Source organism: Pinus tabuliformis, chromosome J (assembly GCF_031772625.1).
Source record: "Pinus tabuliformis cultivar Carrire ecotype Pingquan chromosome J, CPIR1, whole genome shotgun sequence".
Lineage (NCBI taxonomy): Eukaryota > Viridiplantae > Streptophyta > Pinopsida > Pinales > Pinaceae > Pinus > Pinus tabuliformis.
The window spans coordinates 145,521,022-145,544,241 of NC_142295.1; the positions used below are offsets into that span (position 1 = coordinate 145,521,022).

A 23,220-nucleotide genomic window follows, 5' to 3' on the forward strand; every position below is an offset into this window, starting at 1 on the left:
AAATTCCATTATATGTGACCCTGAATTTCTAGCCAGTTAGGTTAGAAGTAGGTCTAGTTTCATTTTAGTTTACCTACGCATTTATCCTGCATTCATTTCCTGTAGTTTGTCTTGTGTTTTCTGGTTTTGGTTTCGCATCATGTTTTTGTTTAACCACTTTTTGTCTTATCTTCTGGTTTTGTTCCCTATTTTTGTGTTGTATTTCCTTTCGCTTTTTGAGACCTTGCATGAAGATGCCCTGTTGGATCAAAAAGGAATGTAGAAAAATAGAAAAGGACTTTGTCACACTCCAACATTGGGCTAATTCTATGTCCTTCTTCCTTGTCTTGGTTACATCTTTTGGTTGACGATGTTCTGACAGAAAAAATGATCCTTGCGTTAAGAAAGCCTTGTGTTGAACCATGACCTCCATGTCTATTATGGAAACCTCATGCCTACACTCGATTTTTAATGTTTCGGTGTTTTCAGGTTCATCCAATCAAGTAGAGGAGGACAAGGGAAAATCTGAATGAGAAAGCCTAAATCAAAGGTCTCTATATGCTTTTCTGAAGGACAAGTCTCTCCCTCTCTTTATAATTCAGGATCCATCTTCCGCCCATAAATAAATAATTTCTAATGCATAGTCCTCTTTAAATAAATAAATAAAGGTGAAAGAAGAGAAATGCTTCCTACATAGAGAGGTGAAGCAAGTAACTCCGCCGGGGTATTGTCTAGGCTCGTTGACAGCGGAGCAATGTTTGTGTTCCTGAAGTGACTCTATTGGGGTACTATCTAGGCCTGCTGGCAATAGCGCAACACTAGAGATGAAAAAATATACGTTGAAAATATAAAGCTCATGAACTTCATTACCCTATCCTGATTTGAAACATTGTGTGATCAATGATCTTATGTTTGTGTTTAACCAAGTAAAGGAATGAAGGGGGTGATGTTTATGCACATGGTAAGTGGGGAATCCATGGTAATTTGAATGATGAATCAATACTTCTTAAAGAACTAGACCATGCATGAAATAATTGACTAAGGTAGAGAAGCTAGAGTTCTACCAGTTTGTCGCCAAGTGTTATCGATGTGACAAACACCCTCCAAATTTTTTCCTACACTTGAATTTTGGAGCCTACTACAAATTTTGTGATCGGTTGTTCCGTAGTCACTTCTTGGTTAGTTGATGCTTTTCAACTCCCTTCATGGATTGGAAGTGTCGAGGGTAATTGCTGACACATGCTCAGTATGCAACAAATTCATGAGCGCATTCTTTTACACAATCTTGAAAAATCATAACACGGTCCATAAATATTGTGCTTGTATGATGTCTAATCCATGTTGATAGTCAATGCACACTGACATCGACAATTTCTCACTTCTAGTTGTGTTTGTACTTCTATTTCAATGAGTTTTGCAAACTGTCACTTTCGTGCACCTTTAGTTTTACGAGTGTTATTTTCATGTTTTTGGTTGTCGCTTTTGCTTTATCTCACTCCAATTAGTGTTGTTTTAATGTTATCTTCTCTTTGGAATGTGTTGTTTTCACTGTCATTCGCACTTTAGCACTTGTCGTATTGTGGAATTTCAAGTGTCACACAATGTACTTAAGCTTGTTTTGGTGGTTTTAAGAGGTTCTCCTTGTGTAAATGAGTTGATCTTACCATGTAAATGTGCATCACACTTATTTCCAAAGTTTTAAGTATTGTCGCACAAGTGTTGTCACAATCATTGCAAAGTGTATTTTTAGTGTCACACTTGTCATAAGTGGTCGTAAAGGTTGTCGCACTAAGGGAAGTATGTGTTCATGTGTTCCTTATGATCTATGTTGTGTCATCAAGTGTCTAAGTGTGTGATCATAGTCAATTCCTATCACTATTCACATCAGTTTCACTGATCCCACACTTAGCCAAATTTCAGAAAATTCCCAGAAACTTAGCCTCATCCGATCTTCCTAAATTGTGCATTGTGCAGTCCCAGCCCTCAATATGCAACCTTTCCTCTTGTATATTATGTAGTTATTTCCTCCCAAGACTATGCACTGCACATTTTCAGTGCTTAAGATTGAGCCTTGGCCTCCAAACTTGTGCAATTCAACCCTCCATCTAGGCCCCAACTGCGCATTGCGTAGTCTCTAAGCTCAAGATCAATCCCTGATCTCTTTAACTGCACAATGTGTAATCACCAGGGTTTCTCTACCTCCCAGAAATGCGCTTTTGGCTAAAATAGTTCAAAATCCCTCAACCTACCTCATCAACTCCCAAAGCTGCATAATTTCTCTCCTGCCTAGTCTGAACTGCACATTCCACAGTCTCAAGGCTAGAGCCTTAGCCTTGAGCTATTGATCTCCACAATTGTGTGATAACTCAGTCTCCTTTGTGTTAGAGTCGATCCTATCAGCCCTCCGTCAGAGATCAAAACTCTTTTTTCATTTCATTTTTAGGTGTCTCACTCGATTCATTTGGTCGCATTCCGTTAGGAGCATGCCATAATCTGACGGAAGGGTCTTGTCAGTCATTTCCCCTCATGCTTTGTACCTGCTGGTTTAAGTTTCTTTGTCGAAACAATTTTGAAATCATTCATAGTCCTATTTTGGCCTCTTGTCAGCATGCCAGCAGGCCGGAGAGAGGTTCAATAAGTTTCATCTCCAGATTTTCATCATCAATAATGCTCAAGGTTGATTCCTCTTCAAAACTCTGTTTTGAAGAGGAAATCGTCAAATTAATGTTTGTAATAAATATGTAAAGTTTTCTGCCATGAAATACTTCAAAAGCTGCCTCTGGTCATCATTTGCTGAAATTCCAGCCATCCATTCCCTGCAAAAGAACAGACAGGAAGGACATCATCAGCCCAAAAATCAAAGCAAACAGTGCAGTGTCAAAGGGAGGAACATATTCTGGCTAATTCTCATTGGAGGATGGTTTGGGCACAAGGAAATTCATAATGGAAAGGTAGGCAAACATGTATGGCAAACATATGGGGAGGTTTTTGATCAGGTGTTGAATGTAGGAGCTGCTATGCGTACATGTAGCGTTGAACCATTTGGACGTTGTGGAATTTATGGAATAAATTGTCCTGAAGGGATTATAGCAATGGAGGCATGCTGTGGCCATAGTATTACCTGTGTCTCTCTATATGACACACTTGGAGAAAATGTTGTTGGGTTCATCTTAAGGCATGCTAGGATCAACATTGTATTTGTTCAAGACATCAAAATCCCAAATCTATTCATGTCTATACAAAAGGGTCGTGGACATGTAAAGGCTTTACTCTCTTTTTCAAGTATTACTGATGAGCAAGAGGAAAGAAGCTGGCAGGTTGGGAATAGCAGCATACTCTTGGAAGATGTTTTTAAAGCTGGGAAAACAGAATCCTACAGAACTCTCACCACCTGTGCCTGAGGACATTTCCACAATCATGTATACGAGTGGAACCAGTGGAGAACCAAAGGGTGTTATCTTGACTCATGAGGTACTTACACAGACCATGGCTGGAACTGAACTTGTCTATGAAAAAGTTAAAGAAAAGTTGACAACTGAGGATGTTTATTTGTCTTTCCTTCCACTGGCTCATATCTTTGACTGAGTCATTGAAGAATTCTTTTTCCATTGGGGTGCCTTGATGAAGGCAAAACATTGAAGTATGGAGAAGTAGGGCGAAAATCACACTAGGTTGCTAGGCGCGGCGCATTGTGAGCAGGCGCGGCGCATTGGGCACATTTCCGCAATGTTAAAATACACTGGCGCGGCGCACCCACAGCGCGCGGCACATTGGGCTCCCGCGCGGCGCACAGGGCAGACAACGAAAATTTGAGCGCACAGATCACACAAAATTTCATTCTCCCGGTTAACTTAGATCTGAGGGATGCACCTCTACGAGAACCATTTCTATGACATGATTTGACCGATAGTGGTGTGCAGTCTTTGGGTTCTTGCGATTATGTATGTCACCTCTCCCTTTCCCGTAGCAGCATAAATGACATGGGCATGTTTCTTAGAACTGAAGGCTGTAAAAACATGGAGTCCATCAAGCTCGAAGGATTTTATAAAGTGACAGACGCTGGTTTTAGTGCGCTCATACCTGCTCGCAAAATTTGAAAACTTTTGAACTCTATAATACATTTCATTTGTCTGATTTGGCTTCTCATGATCTTCTAGCTACTTCTCTTTCCCTTGTGTCTGTCAGACTGATCTAGCGTTGTCTTTTAACCAATGAATCAGTGAGACACACTACTCTCTACGCAGATCTGGAGGTGCTTAACCTCACAGGTTGTAAGAGAATAATTGATCATGGAGTAGCACGTATGTTGGGAGGTTCCACTAAGAAGAAATTGAGAAAACTTGATTTGGATTACATGCCTGCTATATCCGACAAGCCTGCTATATTTGACAAAATTGAGACTAGTGATAGTTGAACTTGCACTCGCAATTGTTTTGTTGTCATAGACATGTCTATTGCAGCTCTTGCAGGTAAAGATGGTGATGGGGTGGTCAGAGGAACACTTAGACGACTGGATCTCTACAATTGTGAAGGCTTATCTTTGGTTTCGCTACAATGGTTAAAAAAAAAGAAAAAACCTTACTTTCGACGGTTGCGCTGGCTAGGTCTAACATCTACTGCTCTGTCGAGCAAGGCAGATTTTGATGTCTAAGGTATCCAAAGCACTAGAGGAGAGAAAAGACAATTCTAATGGAGTACCCAAAAGTAGCTTACTAGCCAGAGTATTAGATGAAGAAGAAAACATAACGGAAGAAATTATGGGCGAAGTCATCCTTTCTCTACTTTTCGCTGGAACCGAAACAACAACCAAGATAATGTCATTCGTTGTACATTTTCTTACTGGCTGTCCTAAAGCTTTGGAACAATTGAGAGTAAGCATAAAGTTACATTTCAGGAAGAATTATGGCTTTTCTGGTTACAAGATCAACAAATTTGCAAGATAAATCAAATGCTATCTTTTCACTCAGGTTGAGTTTGATTCATTAAGAACAAAAGTATCAGACCAGGAAACACTGACATGGGATGATTACAGATCAATGTCTTTCACTAGATGTGTTATCAATGAGACACTTCGCCTATGAGGCATAGCTACAGCTCTCTTCCGTGAGACTACAGAGGATGTTAAGTTCAACGGCTATGTTATTCCCAAAGGCTAGAGTGTAGTGCCATATCTACATGCAATTCATGTTAATGAATAATTTTACAAGGATGCTCTGAGTTTCAATCCATGGCGTTGGCTAGAGCCCGATGCAGAAAACAAAAACTGGAGAAACAGTGAAGTTTTTCTTCCATTTGGAGCAGGAGGTCGATTCTGCGCGGGAGCAGAACTTGCTATGCTTGAGATCTCTCTGTTTCTTTATTATTTTGTCAGTAAATACAGTTGGGATTAGCTAAAAGAAGACAAGCCCTCTTACTTTCTGATGGCCAGAATGGTCAATCAATTTCCAAAACATGTCAAAGAGAGGAGACAGTGACAAAAGGCTAGATGCATCCTCTGTCAACTATTCCCATGGAATTGATGCTTACAGTCAGCAAGAACCTTCCTTAGATGTTCTTCCCATACATTATGCCATTAGGGCATCCTATATTTGACGTTATTAACTCCACAGATCCTGAGGCTGAGTGGGACTTGAGGTTGGCTTGTCTCCTTTTGTTGGCTTCCAACATCAAGGATAATTTCTGGAAGCTTTATGGTGACCTTTTTTTTTTTAGGAGGAACTTCTTGAACTACAAGATGAAAATTTGGCTACCATGATTAGGATGCAGCAACAACGTACAAGGAACTTTTGGAGAGAACACTGGTGTGCAAATGCTCCATTTAAACTAAAGCGCCTTGCTCGTGACCATGAACATTTTCTTTGGGCAATAAGTATTTCACAATCACATTGCATTACAATGACTATGACAATTGGGGCCAAAGTCCAGGAGGCCAATATGCTAATTCCATATGCTGACATGATGCATCATTCATTTAACCCAAATTGTTCATATCGATGGCGTAAGAAAGATCAAATGCTAGAAGTGGTCATCAATGCTGGACAATCCATAAAGGCAGGAGATGAGATGACATTCAGTTATATGGAGAAAGATGCGAAATGATGTATGCATGGCAAGATATGGCTTTTCATCTCCTGTGAATCCATGGGATGTGGTAGAATTTTCAGGGGAAAGCAAAAATACAGTTGGATTCTTTCCTTTCAACTTTCAATATTGCAGGGTTGGCAAATGAATTCTATCATAATGATTCATCACCCGATAAACAAGATGACCCGGGAGTTGAACGGTCCTTCTACGGTGAACAACTTAGATTAGTTTCACAGAAATTGACTCATTCTGAACGCGTGTAACTTCTTCTCTTTGTCCTACATTGCCAACGCCTAAATTTAAAACGTGTAACATCAACCGCAGTAGAGAAATAAGCCACGGGGCCTATTTTGTCTTCAGTTACGATTTCATGAGATTTGCGCCTACAGATTTCCGCCTCTTCATTGGTCATCAACCTATTCAAGCAGAAAATGTAACGCTGCTCTGTTACTGATGGTTGGCTTTTCATTTTTTCTTGTAATGATTAAACAATCCCTCAACTTTGGGTCGATCCAATTTCTGATAATGAAGCTTATTTATTGTATGAATTTTTTTTTTTGTAAAGGGGGTTTTCTGAGTTCTGGAAAAAGGGTGGGAGAAAAAAAATAAAACCCAGCACTATCATTGTATAGTTTTGACAGAGGATTAATTAAATGGTGCAGCTCTGATTTATAAGATTCTTGCAGTATGAATTTAGCATGTGTTTCTTCCTTTATGTTTCATATGTCTTTGTTATGTTTCGCCATTCATTCATGATCGTTTCCAGCTAAATACTTTTAAGTGAGAAAGGTAGAATTCAGTCATTGCTCTGCCTTGAGGAAGTGTTCAGACTTTATGTGTTTTCTTCTTCCTGGAAAGGATTCATACATTAATGCCCTTTTCAGCTTTCTTAAACAGTCTTTTCACCCCATTTAAATTCAATTTGATTGCTAAAACCTCATGCCTATCTCGCCTTATGAAATATCCTGTGCCTTTGGTTAAATCTCTGCTCATGCTGTCCTTGTCCCATACAACCCAGAAACTCAGTCATTTATTGAATTAACTCTTTCATATATGTTTACTAGCCTAAAATCATAATCAGTATCCATTTTAAGTCATTCTCAGTCCCTATTCGTTTATTTTTCACTGAGCGTGACCCGGAGAGAGCCCTCTCCTGTCCTCGTAGGGCTAGCTACGAGGCTGAGCGTGGTTTGTGGTTACCCTGAATTTTGCCTTCCTTCAGCCGAAGGCAGATTTAGGCTTTAACATAGTGGCGACCATACTGGGGAGAACATGGTCTGCTTGTAGTTTGTCTTGCCCCAGTACATGTATCAAGTGCAGAGCTGATTGTTGATGGTGGACAACGATCAGACATAAGAAGGATGAAATCATTCACCTGGCGACTCCATTCACTGAAGAATCCAACAATCAGTCCTTCATGGTGACTCCACTGTAGAGAGATCAGTAGCTTTGAGATTTTCAAAATGGAGCGGGTTGCAAGAAGATACGCTCCCATGAGCCAAGATCACATCCCAGGTTTTCCAAATAAAATGCCCAAGGTGGATTGGCTTCAGAATTTGCCTATGTTCATAAATGTGGAAGGTAATGACATTGCTCTTCATCTGGTGAAATTTCACATTCATGTGCATAAATTAAAGATTGATTTTCCTGAAGACTGTTTGATGAAAATGTTTATGGCTACTCTGGAAGATGAAGCCTGATCTTGGTATGAAAGTTTGCCACCTGCTTCCATTTATTGTCTAAAATATTTTCATACGATGTTCTTTGAAAGGTATAAAGAATCATATCCATCCTTGACTTTGGTTCAGAACTGTTGTAGCCATGTTCATTGTTTTATTGAAGATCTTGAGAATTTTTATGGACATGATAATTTCATGGATGAAGAGATCATGGAAGCCCTGTATGAAAATCCGTTTCAGCAGCACACAGAACTCTTAGAGGAAACTTTGCAGCAGGATCAAAATCAGCAGGTTGAAGATTTCCATATGGCTGAAAATGATGAAAGAAGAAATTTTATTTCAGATCTGGTTGAAATAAAAGAGGTTATGCAGGAAAATGATGATGATAAATCAGATCAAGAGACAGATTGTGATGAGGAAAAACATGTTGTTCCGGATCTCATAGAAGAGAATTGCATTATTGAGGCTGCCTCAAATGAAGAAGACAGAGTTACAGACCTAACTGCCCTCATCTCATCAGAACAAAGCCTTCATAAAGAGGTCATCCAGCCAGTTCATGAACAACAAGATGAGATCTTCGCTCAAGTAAGTAAAAAAGTTTCTCTGATTGAATTTGTGATAGATGATATAAATGATAGTGTGGGGTTTCAAGAATCATTTGAAGTTTCTTTTCTCATGATTGATGAATGCAAAGACAATCTGGCTGTCATATCATATGAAGATGACCTACAATATATTCAGACTACCGAAGATCAGATCATTCAGGACTCCATTTCAGATTCTTCTTCCTATGTTTCATGTTTTGAAATGTTCTTTGAAGAGGAAATCTGCTCATCCACTTGTTCAGAATTTTTTGAGGACCAGGAACATACTCTTATTGAAGTACAGTGTGAAGAAAGATTAGAATCAAAGGAGAAAGACATCTTGTTTCCTCAGCAGGAGGGAAATCTTCATGTTTTTCATGATCCAATGGCAAATCTGTTGTAGCCAGCAGTGAAGGTGATTATTGCAGTATTCGGTGATGAAGGAGATCAGGGTCAATTAGCTTTTTGGATGCCCAGTTACAAGTATCTACTGTTGACCTGGAGATCTGATCAGGAGAATCAATCAAGAAGGCATCTTCTTGATTGGTTACATTGGCATTTTGATATAGTTTGATCATATATTTCCTTGTAAGAAACACAGGTGGCCATGTACTGCCACCAAGCTTTAAGTTTTAAGTTCAGGTCTTGGTATTTTGAGTTAGTTTGTTAGAGTCAAGTTTTTCAGTCATTTCAGTTCGCATTGAGTCAGTTTCAGTCAATAAATTGAGTCATGTTGGTTTGTCAGAATAATGGACTCGATAGCCCAATGGACAAAGGCATTGTCTGCTCTCCCAAAGATCTGCAGTTCTTTGCACCTCCAAGGAGCTAGAGCTACCATCCCCCATTGGAGCCAATGTTAGAGTCAGTCCTATCAGCCCTCCGTCAGAGATCAAAACTCTTTTTGCATTTCATTTTTAAGTGTCGCACTCGATTCATTTGGTCGCATTCCGTTAGGGGCATGCCATAATCTGACGGAAGGGTCTTGTCAGTCATTTCCCCTCATGCTTTGTACCTGCTGGTTTAAGTTTCTTTGTCAAAACAATTTTGAAATCATTCATAGTCCTGTTTTGGCCTCTTGTCAGCATGCTAGCAGGCTGGAGAGAGGTTCAATAAGTTTCATCTCCAGATTTTCATCATCAATAATGCTCAAGGTTGATTCCTCTTCAAAACTCTGTTTTGAAGAGGAAATCGTCAAATTAATGTTTGTAATAAATATGTAAAGTTTTCCGCCATGAAGTACTTCAAAAGCCGCCTCTGGTCATCATTTGCCGAAATTCCAGCCATCCATTCCCTGCAAAAGAACAGACAGGAAGGACATCATCAGCCCAAAAATCAAAGCAAACAGTGCAGTGTTAAAGGGAGGAACATATTATGGCTAATTCTCATTGGAGGATGGTTTGGGCACAAGGAAATTCATAATGGAAAGGCAGGCAAACATGTATGGCAAACATATGGGGAGGTTTTTGATCAGGTGTTGAATGTAGGAGCTGCTATGCGTACATGTAGCATTGAACTATTTGGATGCTGTGGAATTTATGGAATAAATTGTCCTGAAGGGATTATAGCAATGGAGGCATGTTGTGGCCATAGTATTACCTGTGTCCCTCTCTATGATACACTTGGAGAAAATGTTGTTGGGTTCATCTTAAGGCATGCTGGGATCAACATTGTATTTGTTCAAGACATCAAAATCCCAAATCTATTCAAGTCTATACAAAAGGGTCCTGGACATGTAAAGGCTTTACTCTCTTTTTCAAGTATTACTGATGAGCAAGAGGAAAGAAGCTGGTAGGTTGGGAATAGCAGCATACTCTTGGAAGATGTTTTTAAAGTTGGGAAAACAAAATCCTACAGAACTCTCACCACCTGTTCCTAAGGACATTTCCACAATCATGTATACGAGTGGAACCAGTCGAGAACCAAAGGGTGTTATCTTGACTCATGAGGTACTTACACAGACCATGGCTGGAACTGAACTTGTCTATGAAAAAGTTAAAGAAAAGTTGAAAACTGAGGATGTTTATTTGTCTTTCCTTCCACTGGCTCATATCTTTGACCGGGTCATTGAAGAATTCTTTTTCCATCGGGGTGCCTTGATGAAGGAAAAACATTGAAGTATGGAGAAGCAGGGCGAAAATCGCACTAGGTTGCTCGGCGCGGCGCATTGGGAGCAGGCGCGGCGCACCCACAGCGCGCGGCGCATTGGGCACATTTCCGCAGTGTTAAAATACACTGGCGTGACACATTGGGCTCCTGCGCGGTGCACAGGGCAGACAACAAAAATTTGAGTGCACAGATCACACAAAATTTCATTCTCCCGGTTAACTTAGATCTGAGGGATGCACCTCTACGAGAACCATTTCTATGACATGATCTGACCGATAGTGGTGTGCAGTCTTTGGCTTCTTTCGATTATGTATGTCACCTCTCCCTTTCCCGTAGCAGTATAAATGACATGGGCATGTTTCTCAGAACTGAAGGTTGTAAAAACATGGAGTCCATCAAGCTTAGAGGATTTTATAAAGTGACAGACGCTGGTTTTAGTGCGCTCATACCTAGTCGCAAAATTTGAAAACTTTTGAACTCTATAATACATTTCACTTGTCTAATTTTGTTTCTCATGATCTTCTAGCTACTTCTCTTTCCCTTGTGTTTGTCAGACTGATCTAGCACTGTCTTTTAACCAATGAATCAGTGAGACACACTACTCTCTGCGCAGATCTGGAGGTGCTTGACCTCACAGGTTGTAAGAGAATAACTGATCATGGAGTAGCACGTTTGTTGGGAGGTTCCACTAAGAAGACATTGAGAAAACTTGATTTGGATTACATGCCTGCTATATCCGACAAGCCTGCTATATTTGACAAAATTGAGACTGGTGATAGTTGAACTTTGCGCTCGCAATTGTTTTGCTGTCACAGACATGTCTATTGCAGCTCTTGCAGGTAAAGATGGTGATGGGGTGGTCAGAGGAACACTTAGACGACTGGATCTCTACAATTGTGAAGGCTTATCTTTGGTTTCGCTACAATGGTTTAAAAAAAAAACCTTACTTTCCACGGCTGCGCTGGCTAGGTCTGGCATCTACTGCTCTGTCGGGCAAGGCAGATTTTGATGTCTAAGGTATCCAAAGCACTAGAGGAGAGAAAAGACAATTCTAATGGAGTACCCAAAAGTATATTACTAACTAGAATATTAGATGAAGAAGAAAACATAACGGAAGAAATTATGGGCGAAGTCATCCTTTCTCTTCTTTTCGCTGGAACTGAAAAAATAACCAAGATAATGTCATTCGTTGTACATTTTCTTACTGGCTGTCCTAAAGCTTTGGAACAATTGAGAGTAAGCATAAAGTTACATTTTAGGAAAAATTATGGCTTTTCTGGTTACAAGATCAACAAATTTGCATGATAAATCAAATGCTATCTTTTCACTCAGGTTGAGTTTGATTCATTAAGAACAAAAGTATCAGACCAGGAAACACTGGCATGGGATGATTACAGATCAATGTCTTTCACTAGATGTGTTATCAATGAGACACTTCGCCTATGAGGCATAGCTACAGCTCTCTTCCGTGAGACTACAGAGGATGTTAAGTTCAACAACTATGTTATTCCCAAAGGCTGGCGTGTAGTGCCATATCTACATGCAGTTCATGTTAATGAAGAATTTTACAAGGATGCTCTGAGTTTCAATCCATGGCGTTGGCTGGAGCCCGACGCAGAAAACAAAAACTGGAGAAACAGTGAAGTTTTTCTTCCATTTGGAGCATGAGGTCGATTTTGCGCGGGAGCAAAACTTGCTATGCTTGAGATCTCTCTGTTTCTTTATTATTTTGTCAGTAAATACAGTTGGGATCAGCTGAAAGAAGACAGGCCCTCTTACTTTCCGATGGCCAGAATGGTCAATCGATTTCCAATACATGTCAAAGAGAGGAGACAGTGACAAAAGGCTAGATGCATCCTTTGTCAACTATTCCCATGGAATTGATGCTTATAGTCAGCAAGAACCTTCCTTGGATGTTCTTCCTAGACATTGTGCCATTAGGGCATCCTATATTTGACGTTATTAACTCCACAGATCCTGAGGCTGACTGGGACTTGGGTTGGCTTGTCTCCTTTTGTTGGCTTCCGACATCAAGGATAATTTCTGGTAGCTTTATGGTGACCTTTTTTTTTTGAGGAGGAACTTCTTGAACTACAAGATGAAAATTTGGCTAGCATGCTTAGAATGCAGCGACAACGTACAAGGAACTTTTGGAGAGAACACTAGTGTGCAGATGCTCCATTTAAACTGAAGCGCCTTGCTCGTGACCATGAACGTTTTCGTTGGGCAGTAAGTATTTCACAATCATGTTGCATTACAATGTCTATGACAATTGGGGCCAAAGTCCAGGAGGCCAATATGCTAATTCCATATGCTGACATGATGAATCATTCATTTAACCCAAATTGTTCATATCGATGGCGTAAGAAAGATCAAATGCTAGAAGTGGTCATCAATGCTAGACAATCCATAAAGGCAGGAGATGAGATGACATTCAGTTATATGGAGAAAGATGCGAAATGATATATGCATGGCAAGATATGGCTTTTCATCTCCTGTGAATTCGTGGGATGTGGTAGAATTTTCAGGGGAAAGAAAAAATACAGTTGGATTCTTTCCTTTCAACTTTCAATATTGCAGGGTTGGCAGATGAATTCTATCATAATGATTCATCACCCGATAAACAAGATGGCCCGAGAGTTGAACGGTCCTTCTACAACGAACAGCTCAGATTAGTTTCACGGCAATCGACTCATTCTGAACTCGTGTAACTTCTTCTCTTTGTCCTACATTTCCATCACCTAAATTTAAAACGTGTAACATCAACCGCAGCAGAGAAATAAGCCACGGGGCCTGTTTTTTCTTCAGTTATGATTTCATGAGATTTGCGCCTACAGATTTCCGCCTCTTCATTGGTCATCAACCTATTCAAGAAGAAAATTTAACGATGCTCTGTTACTGATGGTTGTCTTTTCATTTCCGCTTGTAATGATTAAACAATCCCTCAACTTTGGGTCGATCCAATTTCTGATAGTGAAGCTTATTTATTGTATGAAAAAAAAATTTGTAAAGGGGGTTTTCTGAGTTCTGGAAAAAGGGTGGGAGAAATAAAAAAAAAAAAAAACCCAACACTATCACTGTACAGTTTTGACAGAGGATTAATTAAATGGTGTAGCTCTGATTTATAAGATTCTTGCAGTATGAATTTAGCATGTGTTTCTTCCTTTATGTTTCATAGGTCTTTGTTATGTTTTGCCATTCATTTATGATCGTTTCCAGCTGAATACTTTTAAGTAAGAAAGGTAGGATTCAGTCATTGCTCTACCTTGAGGAAGTGTTCAGAATTTATGTGTTTTCTTCTTCCTAGAAAGGATTCATACATTAATGCCCTTTTCAGCTTTCTTAAACAATCTTTTCACCCCATTTAAATTCAATTTGATTGCTAAAACCTCATGCCTATCTCGTCTTATGAAATATCCCGTGCCTTTGGTTAAATCTCTACTCATGCTGTCCTTGTCCCATACAGCCCAGAAACTCAGTCATTTATTGAATCAACTCTTTCATATCTGTTTACTAGCCTAAAATCATAATCAGTATCCATTTTAAGTCATTCTCAGACCCTATTCGTTTATTTTTCACTGAGCGTGACCCGGAGAGAGCCCTCTCCTGTCCTCGTAGGGCTAGCTACGAGGCTAAGCGTGGTTTGTGGTTACCCTGAATTTTGCCTTCCTTCAGCCGAAGGCAGATTTAGGCTCTAACACTTTGTCTTCCAAAACTATGTAATTGGTTGAACTAGTTCCCAAACCCTTAGCCTGAATGATTGATCTCCCAAACTGCGCAACCTTCTTCCTCGCTCCATACTGAACTATGCATTGTGCAATATCAAGGCTCAAGCCTGAACCTTGACTACCTAAGTTTCACAATTGCACAGTCACCGAGCCTCACCCTTGGCCTACCACCTAGCTTTGGCTCAGTTGGTGGATCATCATGCAAAATCTTAGACCATGGGTTTATCAAACTGATGTAGTCTTGTCACGAGTGGATTGTAGATGCAGGAACTCTATCATGCTATGGAAATATGATGAAGAAGGATATGGAGAAGGAGGACATGTTAGAATACACCTAAAGAGCTTAGGAGAAAATATGATCATTATACAAGAAGATGAAAGAATACTGGATTACAACAAAAGACCAAAGATCAGGACTGCATGAAGACTCCATCTGATTCACAACCCTTTGGAGGGTAGATATGAAGAACAAATCATATCTCACATGAAGATGAAGAATTAGAAACATATCTTATTCAAGACAAAAGCAATAAGAAGGATAACTTGGCACTTCCACATCATCATGCAGTCCATGTCATTAGTGTCATGTCATGTCCTGTCACGAGTCATCATATGCATCATAATTATTGTGGATTATGTAATTATCTATTCAAACTGTATCATAAAGTGGAAGTCCAAAGGACACATTCAGAATATGAAGAGTCATGTAAACTTTAAAGTCGAAAAGTCATAGGAAGTCAAACAGTCATGAGGGTAGTCAAAGAGTCACAAGGAAGGTGAAGCATCACCTCTTGGTTATATATACACCCTCATTGTATGAGAAATGGAATTTTCACCTTGGCTCCTCCTGTAAGATATTAGAGAGACAGACTAGTTCTTTTGGGGAGTAAGGAGTGGTTCCAACGCTTCAATATTAGAGTTAGTGGTGTTCATTGTATACATGTGTCTTGGAACTTTTACTTAATATCAAATTCCTTATGTCCAACACTTTCTTCATTCATGGATTATGAATATTTGTAAGATTATTCTGTGAATGTTTGTAATTCATGTTTTCTTTCATGTGTGCTAAAGTAGTTGAACTATTTCAGTTATTTTGGTACTTATCATATTGAGAATGTGTTTTAGTGGTAATTATCACTATCGCATCCTCGTGAACTATTCGCTAGATATTAGACAAATATTTCTTGTTGTAATTGTTGCAACGACCATCTGATCTTTGTGACTATTATGCTGGATGTTGAACGAATTCTTATTGTTTATGTGTGTCTCTACTGGGGTGGTACTATTACCTCTCTCTTATAGGTTCACTTCTCTTCCCCCTCCACAGTAAAATAACTTTGACACACATACAACCAAACACTCACCAAGCACACCCCCTTGATTTTTGAAGACACATTTGTACTCTTCTCTCTTGCTAACAGTTAGAGCCAAGGAAAATATGTAAGAATATATGGCAGCTAGGTTGATTCCCCGAATGGGGCTCCTATTCAAAACGATGTGAGGTCTAATTAGGACTTCACATCGGGGAGAACCCCTTGGTTGATAGATTTACAGCACCATCAACAATGCCTCAATCAAGTTGGAGCTTACTACAAGTTGATGCTTGCATACCACCATGGTTGGTGCCTTAATCAGGTTGGAGCCTACTGCAAGTCAATGCTTGCATACTTTTTAGATCAATGCCTCAATCATCTTGTAGCCTACAAAAAGTCAGTGCTTGCACATATTTTAGGGTTGGTGCCTCAAACAAGTTGGTGCTTTCAAATCTATGTAATAAAAAACTAGAGAAGATACAAAGTTTGGTGGTTTTCTCTTGCATAGGTTTCTACGTAAATCCATTGTTTTATTATATTGATGTGATGATGTTATTTAATGATGCATGATTATGTTTACAATTATGCTTGATTAGAAACTTATTTTTAGTTGATGAAAATTGTCCATTTCAATTATTAACCCCACCCCCCCCCCCTCCCCTCTCAATGTAATCATTAGTCTAACATTGAGGGTGTCCATCGAGTGAGGATAATTCTCCTCCACCAGCTTCGAAATTTATTCTTCCTTTATTTTCTAGCTAGGATGTAAGTTTTTGTATGTGTTGTTACACACACATACTATCAGTTAAATCTAACATAAGTATGTTAATTTATCAACCAAATCTTGAAGCCTTTTAGATTTCAAATTTAACTAGAGTTTTACAAACATGTAATCATGATAGCAATAAAATTCATTCATATCAACTATAGTTGCAATTGCTAAGATATATTTAAATTCTATATGCGGAGTTTCATTTTTCAAGGCCCATTCAACCCAGGTGTTGAACCTAGGTCTAATACCACTTTGTAACACTACCTACCACTCCCTTGTACTAATGAGGCTATGGAAGGTGTTAACGACATCTCAAATCCCATTCTTTATGTCTATTAAGTAAAATGGGGTCATAAAAAATCCACTTTATAAAAACTTGCAAAGTTCAGATACTAATGTTGCGATCACATCTAACTAATTGAGAGATTTCCTTTGATGTAATTTTTTAACTATCCAAGTACCTTATCAGAATTTACACTAAAAGAAATTTTTGTGTAGTAATATTGGTCATGTCAACCTTAGTGTGCCACGTGGCATAGGTGTGGTCTCTAGATTCTTTCCACATGACAATGCCACTTGGACGAGTTGTCCACCACACTATCTCAAGACACAATAATTATGTGTGTATTTATACATATATATTATATATAAAAACATTACATGGGTTATAAGAATTACACTACTTGGAGTTTGAAAATATATATAAATATTATATATGAATTGTGTGTGTTATAACCCTCATCACCGTGAGATTTGACCAATTGACATGCATTGAACCATAAACCATGTTTGTTAGGTTGAGGAGTCCCCACCATACATTGCACCCATCACACTAAATTCCAACAAGTCCTACATCCAAGGCCCTAGTGGGGTCTGTCTCCTTGCGACACAATCCACGATGATACACTTAGTGTAAGGGACACTGAGCCCTGTGGCCCTAAGACAATGCAGACCCACCTTCTCACCCTATTGTCTTGAGGGGGCCTAACCTAGGTTCAACGTTAATTAGCCAAACAAATCCCTACACTACTGGCCCTTTCGGCATCAGCCCGCGGAGCACAGACTAAAGTCTCACCCGAAGCAGTGTAGGGGGATGCTAGAACCAAGTTTCTTCACCCTGAGATGGTTGTGATGTCATTTGATTTCTTCTATCCTTGCCTTCGCGCAGGTGATCTCGCTCTAGGGCTTGTAAGACAAACCCTCTATTCCGGCTTTCAATACCTTCGTGAAAGTATACGATCGACCTTCACGCGGCCCTAACCCGAGGCTCAGGTACTTTCACACTGTTATGGCAGCATGTCGTGTAGATTCCTAAATTACCCTAAGTGATTTGCTTATCTTGTATAATACTTAAAGTTATCACCGCATAATCAGATATTCGTAATTGCATTTAATTATTTAATGTAACTTCATTCATTTGCGCATCATAGAATCATAATAAAGGAAATTCATACACAAAATATCCAAACCCATCAATAGAACAAATACACAGAAATAGTAGAATAACTCCTTTTATTAATATCTTCCAAGTGTTACAGACTCTGTTCACCCTGCACACACAGTTGTAGGGGTCCGTGCACTCAGCTGTGGACTTCTACCCTAGGCCTCTGCGCACTCAGCTGCAGAGCCTCTACCTACGCTACAACCTAGGACTTAGACTTCTTGCTCTAAAGATATGACTCTCTTACTTGTTCAATGCCTCTAACTACTTAGAGATTAGCTCTTTTTATACAATCCCATGGTCCGCGGACCATGGGTAGGTCTCTTACAACCGACTTTACTTTACAAAACTAAGGTTAAACTATCCTTTATGACACACAACACCTTCGTGCTCTGCGACCACAAAATGTAGAGTCTTTACAATAATATTACAAAAATTGACTTAAACATGGGCTTTTAGCCCCAAAATTGCCCTCGGGGGATCCCGCTCCCAACAGGCCCCCAACACAAACATCGTGACTCACCCTCTAGTCACAGGGTAGGTGTGGAGACCTTTGCATGAAGCCCATCTAACTCAACCCTGATGGCCACAACTTCAGTTGTGCACTAAGCTGCTGCTTGCTTCGCATCTTCGACTGTCTTCTCGGTTACTACCCCTCCCCTGTCTTCCTGAAGCTGTTGTTGCATTGCTTGCAGAGTCGCAAGATTTCCTTCAATGTTTCCTATGACTTTGTAAGCTTCCTCTGGCCAGGGCTTTAATCACGCCTTCAACACTGCTTCCTTGTGCAACGCTGCATCCACCTGTTCCTTCAGCTGCTTGAATTCCTACAACTTAGCAAAACTTTGTGTCAGTGCGACGGTTCGCGCTGTGCCCTTAAATTCATCATAGCATTGTTGGAGTTTGTGTGCTTCCGTCTCTAGACTCTGGATGTTTAGGTCCTCCTGCAAGCCGGTCAGGACCTCAAATGATTATTCGAGAAATTGTGTGCAGTCTGCTACTACAGTCTCCACTACTATGACTACTTCTATGACAGTTGCCACCCATTGTTCCTTTACCTCTAGTGGTGTTGAAGGTTGAGCCCTCAACTGGAGCTCTGTAATCTGCAGGTTCAGCTCCAACTGAACCTGCGCCATCTCTGTCTGAGTGTCACGCACCCTTGTGGCCAATTTGCGGATGCGGACCTCGACTGGCTCCTCCTCCAGAATGGCCAATTCTGGGACCATTCTGCATGCCTCCTCCACGACCTATAGGATCTTCTTGTTCTGGTTGGTCACCTCGGCCTTAGCGATGATGGCAACATTCCTTTGTAAGGCCATCTACTCATTGTTTATCTTCTATTCACTGATCACCTGGAGGGCATGGTGCTCATGGGCCCTCAGCTCTGCAATGACTCCATCCTGTAAGAGGTGGAGTGCTTTGCGTGGGAGCACTACCAGGTTCAATCCCACTCCCTTCAAGGCACTAACAGTGGGCCTGTCAACCTCATTTTCTATTGTCAGTGCTCCATCTAGTAGCACTAGCACACTGGAAGCCTTCGTGCACAACATATCGACAGCCTCTGATGTGCTGATAGCCAAGATCGTAGACACCGTACCAACTTGTGACGTGTTTGTCTACAACTCCTGTAGTCCAGTCTAGATGGCCCCTAGGATGATCTATTTTTGCTTCTCAAATTGTTGTAGGGCCTCTGCGGTGACATCTCTGACAGTGTCACCGTTGTCATATAAGTCACCCTCCATTAGTGTGATAGGGTCCAGCAAGATCTTGGTCGCCTTCAATTTCTTTCTCGACCCTCCCTTTTCCAACTCTCTTGGGTGCTTAATGCGGTCGAACATCTCCTGAGGGTCCGCGTCGTGTTGCTTTGTGTCCTCCTCTTCAGTCTCAGGTGAAGGCGATCGCGTGCCTTTGTCAGAGCCCCACTCTGTGCTACCTATCTATTTTCCTGCCTGTTCCACCTGGGCCTTCTCAACAGCCTCCTTTTTCCTCTTTTCGACTAGCTGCGCCATCTTCAGCTTGGCCTCTTCCTTCTTCTTCTGTGCAGCAGACTTGCTTCCACCCACTGTCAATTCCATGGAGGTGCGCCACTATGCCGACCATTTATCCAGCACCGCATCGATGGCATCATCTGTGGCTAGGTACGACAAATCATATCACTTCCGTGCAAGGTCCTTCCATGCCTTGATTGATATCTGATGGAAATCAACATTAAATTTGGCATAGCTCTGCAAGTTAGCATATACCGTGGGCGAAAATTGCGGCTTGCGATTGATGGCCATACTAATATTCATTTCCATCAATATCTAGAAGATCTTCTTGTCTCGAATGTGCTCCACGTCCTTGGTCGCCCACAGCAAAGCGTACTTCGTTGCTTCAGGAAGGTCTAGCGCGACCAAGGGGAATTGGATTTCTTCTAGTAGCTCCCACGCTGCAAGCACAATTGATAGCAAGAGCCACGCATATTAGGACATCTTTATTTTCTCTTGCACTTCGCGGCAGTTCGCCAGGAACTCTTCGCGGAGGTAGTCGGACCAGTTAATTGGACTCCTTCTGCGCACTGTTATGCGAGCATGACGATAGCCACCGGTACCTCATCAGCGCGACACTTCCACATCACCTTCCCTGCAAGAATCTGCATTTCCACCTTCACAGTGGGGTCGCAGATGCTGGAGATAGCATACCCGTGTGGCTTCTTCATGAGTTTGAACTTCTCTTTCATTGATTCTGCGAGCGCTAGTTCGCCGCCCTTGCCACCAAAGATCATAACTGGATTTTCGCTTGTATACAACAAGCACGTTGTTATCACTTAGAACTAAAATTGATACATGTAACTTTTTATCCTAGCCCGATGACAAAGGTCAGTGTTAGTTTAATTTGGTTTTAATTTTTTCCCTTAGAATCTGGAGTTTTGATGAGTTTTTGAGTCAAGTTATTCTCAGCTCCCATTGGTTCCCCTCCATCTACCATTGTTCTATAGCCACCGGTCATTTTATGTCAGTCACCGTGTCTTTTTGTAATTTCGCAGCGCAATGCCAATTAGGCAGTTTCGTAGCGCAATCATAGTTAGGCAGTTTCGCAGCGTATCATGATTAGGCAGTTTCGCAGCGCATCATTAAAATTTTAAACTAACAGCGCTGCGAAATCATGGATTCGTACATTCCGCAGCGAATCTTTCCCGAAATGTCAAGTCTGTTAGGTGAGTCATAGGCCATGTCTTCTCATGTCAGCTCATGTAGCCCTCTTATCACATTTTACCTCTCATTGCCACTATCACCACCACTAGATCTGTTGATACGCACGAATTATCATTCCCAAGAAAGACAACCGTGCATAAACCTTAATGATGGTCATAAGTCTTGCATGAGTGAGAAATCTGCAAGATTACATCTTGAAAGGTTTTAAACGGAAAAATTCAAAATTAAAGCGAGGCTGATAATCAAGCGAGGATGAATTCAAATAGAAGCCGAATCACAATTCCAACCGGAGCTGGTAGTCATTGTTTGTGAAGATCTGGAAGAATCAATGGAGAAAAAAGAGCACAGATCCGGTAAATGTCTAAGGACTGAACCTGAAGGCCTGGATATAACGCTGAGAAATGAAGAGGTGAAGAAAGCATTTAAAAAGGCCGGGTGCTGGAAGTTTTGCAAAAAGTTACAAGGAAGACACGCACAGGTAACTAAGGAATTTGCACTTAACTTCATAGGCTTGAATTCAAAGGTAGCCATGTTAGAATTGCAGGTTTCGCCAGAAGTGATATCTACTGTAACAGAGATCCCACGAGGAAAAGAGGAATGGTTTAAAAATTTCAAATTTGACATGAATCCTTGCAAGGAGTTTTTGAAGGATGATTATGTAAATGAAGATTTAAGTAAGGCGGTGCCCAGGAATTATGTCAAAGAATATCATGCTCACTTACTCACCTGCATACAGAAATATCTGACTTGTGAAGGAAGGTATAACAAGGTTTATTCTTACCATTTTAAACTCCTTTTGCATTTCACCGGGAAGGTCTCCATAGACTTACCTTTTTATCTATTCCGTAGTTTGAGTAAGATGTGTGATAAGGTACAGCTGAGGAAAGAGGATTGTGAAACCTCTTTGTTTCATCATGGTTTGATTAAACTAATGGTTTTAGATGGGCTCCAAAAGATAGACAAAGATTGGAATTCATTCATTTTTATGGCTGGATTCAAAAGTCAGACTGGCCTCACTCCACCACCTGCTAGAGATTTTACAATAGCTGAGCTCCAAACAGAAGCAAGAGCTAAAAGAGTTCCAAAGTCACAAGTAAGAAAAAAAGTGAAGCCACTTATCATCCAAGATCAACCTCAGCAATCAACTAAGGAAAAAGCTCATGGTAAAAAGACTGTACCTGAAACAAGCACATCTGAAGTAGTCTCAAGGGTAAGAACAAGAAGTCAGATAAATAAGGAAAAAGGTAAAGCTATAGCAGTTGAAGAAAGTCCAGTGTCCAAGGCAAGTTTAAATGATTTATTATAGGCTATTGAATTCGAGCAGTCTCTACCATTTCAAATCGAACTGATGCAGTCAGAACAAGAAAGCACCAAGAAATCCAAGGCCTCAAAAAAGCTTAGATTTGATGTGCCAGCTGAAGAGTTCGTTTTTAAACCTAGAAGACCTATGACAAGGAGATTTCAGCAAGTACAGGAAGCACTGCCAAGAACAGAGGAAACAAGGGAAGAGACACAAAAAGACATAGGCAAAACAGTCATTGCAGCTAAAGAAAATAATATAGCAGCCCTGAAGAGCCAATTGGAATCAGCTAAATATGAGATTGCCAAATTGAAGAAAGCCGCTAGAAAACATGCAGCCATACATGCAAAGTATTATAAAACTCTATGGGAAGGGAATGTTGTTGTAGAAGCTCAACTGAATTCAGTGGTTGATGGCCATTCACAATTTCACACATGGACAGTACCAGTAATCAAAGAAGCCAAGTACATCAGAAGGATCAATATGCAACTGAGAGTTGGGAATAAGGCTATGAAGAAACAAATTGAAGATCTGAAGGCACAGCTAAGTCAGCTACCTGTTAAATGAGTTTTCATTTCAAGTAAGATTTTGTTTTAAAAGTTTTGACAAATTTTCTTGATTTTATCTTTCTGAGGAAATATAAATCCCTATTCGACATATGGAAAGTCTAAAGGAGTTTTTGGCAATCAAGTACTCGGCTAATAAAGGTCTCGGGTTAAAAGCAAGCTGTTTTAAATAACTCAGCAGTTTCGTAGCGCGCTACGAAACTGCTGAAGGTGATGATTTTAACGCAAATCAAGCAGTTTTGAATTATAAGCGGGAATTTTGAAAGGGAAACGTCTAAAAAACATACAAGGCATCATATGAAGCTATCAACAGTCAACTAGGTCAAGACAGGTGGAGAAAAGATATATTCAAAATCCAACTTTAAATTTTTGTCGTAAAGTGAGCAATTTACCACAGTTCAGGATATGTTAAACAGTTTACAAGAAACTTTTGCCTGCACACATGTACATGGGAAAAAGCTTACAACGCATCAAGGA

The 23,220-nt window shown here is 40.3% G+C and overlaps 2 pseudogenes; both read left to right on the forward strand.

Moving 5' to 3' along the window:
* Window positions 1-5,464: 5,464 nt before the first annotated feature.
* Window positions 5,465-6,326, forward strand: LOC149226051 (protein PLASTID TRANSCRIPTIONALLY ACTIVE 14 pseudogene; annotated as a pseudogene).
* Window positions 6,327-12,306: 5,980 nt separating this feature from the next.
* LOC149226052 (protein PLASTID TRANSCRIPTIONALLY ACTIVE 14 pseudogene) lies at window positions 12,307-13,143 on the forward strand (annotated as a pseudogene).
* The last annotated feature ends 10,077 nt before the right edge of the window (window positions 13,144-23,220 follow it).